Source organism: Rutilus rutilus (genome assembly GCF_951802725.1).
Source record: "Rutilus rutilus genome assembly, chromosome: 17".
NCBI lineage: Eukaryota > Metazoa > Chordata > Actinopteri > Cypriniformes > Leuciscidae > Rutilus > Rutilus rutilus.
The window spans coordinates 6,574,624-6,577,215 of record NC_140230.1 but is presented as its reverse complement, the minus strand read 5'-3'; positions in this window follow the sequence as shown (position 1 = coordinate 6,577,215).

Genomic DNA, 2,592 nt, shown 5'->3' with positions numbered 1-2,592 from the left:
CATGACCTTTGACCCCTCACTCATGACCTCAGGTGGTAAACCAACAAACGGCAAAGAGACTTCTGCCATCTACAGTGTGAAGATAAACGCGTCATCAAACGATTAAACCTGAGCATATTCACATCATGATTTCAACAACTGCAACATGTTCCTTTGTTGATCCTGGAAAATCAGATTTGAGGGACAGTTTATGTCAAGTTTAGGCTTACAACCAGGGATAGGTGCGTCTACATCAGTGTTATTCGCCAATCATTCCCCTCCGCTTTTAGGGATGGGACTAAATTTCCGGACAGGAATGTTGTTCCAGGATCAACAAAATACGTTGATCCAGGAACCCATAACATTCCCTGCTATACACAGATATGACAGTGACGGATATGGAGAAATATGAAGAATATCAAGTAAACAGAAGAAAGACTAAATCAAATTCACCAGAGGATAAAGGACACAGAGCTCTTATTTTTCAATATTCATCATCATATCAACATGTTCATCAAAATTATCATATGCATTTTACTATTCTTTCCTATGCCATTAATACTGTCTCGCTATTTTTAAGAGTCTAAGTATAATTGTTATTGTTTTAAAATAAGTTTAAATCCATCATAAAATAACATTTTAAAACAATGATAATCTAAACAAAAAGTGAAATAAGGCAAAAATATAAACCATTTCAAATGTTACTGTGTATATTTTAAAGTGCCTGTATTTGAAGAAACACTGATGTATAACTTATTGAAATAATTTAGTAACTCTTATTTTCTAACTATAAAAGAGACTCCATCTCAGTTCATTAAAAAGTTATTTTTCAGTTTTTTATCATGTGCATTTAAATTTTTCCTCATTTTTGAAGGTCACGTTAAAACTGTCGCGCTACTTTTCAAATGTCTTTTATGTATAATTTTTTTTGGTTTTAGATTCTATTGTTTATCGTTTTAAAATAAGTTTAAATCTGTCATAAAAATATTACATTTTAATGCAATGAAAATCTAAACAGTGAAATAATGGGAAAATATAAACCATTTCAAAAAGCACTGAGTAATTGTATTTATTTAGTGTCCATATTTAAAGAAACACCAATCTTACTGGAATAAATTAGCATGACTCCCATCGCACCTTTCCACAGTGACATATCAATATAGCAAACTCATTTCTCTTTATTTCCAACAAATATCATGTACAAGGGTAGCTTCCATATTACATCTGAAGAACATATCGCATGTAATTTCTAGTGAAATAATCACATTTTCCATTTCCTGCAAAGGTTCCGATGACTGTTAGAATCTACTGGCCTCTGCTGGATCTAAATGGAACTGCGGTTTCAAGATAAAACCATTTGTATCATTATTACATGTGCCGATTTATACTCTCTTATTTAAATATATTATATATTAGTTACGCATATTATTTGAGAGATAACATGGGATATTTGTTCTTTGAACTATTTGACCAGAGCAGAATAAAAATCTTAGTTAAAACCCGGCATCAAAAATGTCTTTGATTTGAATTATGCGTTGTCTGAGTTTTATATGAATGTAACTCTGCTGTCCTGTACGCAGGACTCGTGAAACACTGATCGTCCACACAAACACACACTCCGACTCAGCGTGTGTGAGGGCGCTGGTAAACAGTGTCATCCATCATGTGACAGGACGACGCTGCAATTTAAACGTGAACATTAAAGCTGCTTACACTACATGAAATATGAATCCACACTGATCATAACTGTATGTGTGTGTGCTGCTCATATCTGTGTTTGTGCTCAAGGACACACAGCTTCAGGACAGCCCCTGATTCATCTGAAACTGTTCTAGTTTGTTTGTACGCAGCGTGTCGACCCCGTCTGAGGAAATATGTTTTGCTAACATGAAAACGTTCTTTCTGAATGTTCTCTAAACGTTTTTTCTTGATTGTGCGAACGCTCGTTCCATGTTATCATTCTGCAAACATAATGGGAATGTTCCTTTTGAATGTTTAAAAAACGTCAGGTGAACGTCCAACTAAAACAGTTCCATGATAATGTTTCTGTGATAACATGTTGAGAACACAATTAAAGACCAGACCATTTTGATGGAGCGTTCTATTAACGTTTGTTCAGAACCTTGCCGGAACCTTTGCCAAAGTTCTGAAGAAATGTAAATGTTGAAGACAGTTGTGCCGCTTCATATTTTGATACATTTGTTTTTTCAGGAATAGGAAGTTCAAAATATCAATATTTATTTGAAACAGGAATGTTTTATAACATTATAAGTGTCTTTACTGTCAATTTTGAGCAATTTAATGCATCCTTGCTGAATAAAAGTTTTATTTATTTTTTTATCATACTGACCTAACACTTTTGAAATTTTGTCCATTGTCTATGTGTCCTCACGTCAGCGTCACTATCATTACACTGTAACAGAGCCCATCTAGTACAGGAGAAACTCTCAAATCATATTACATATTAAGGCACTGCTATTCAAGAGTTTGTCAGCAGGAACTGTGTGTGTGTGTGTGTGGTGTGTGTGTGTGTGTGTGTGTGTGTGTGTGTGTGTGTGTGTGTGTGTGTGTGTGTGTGTGTGTGTGTGTGTGTGTGTGTGTGTGTGTGTGTGT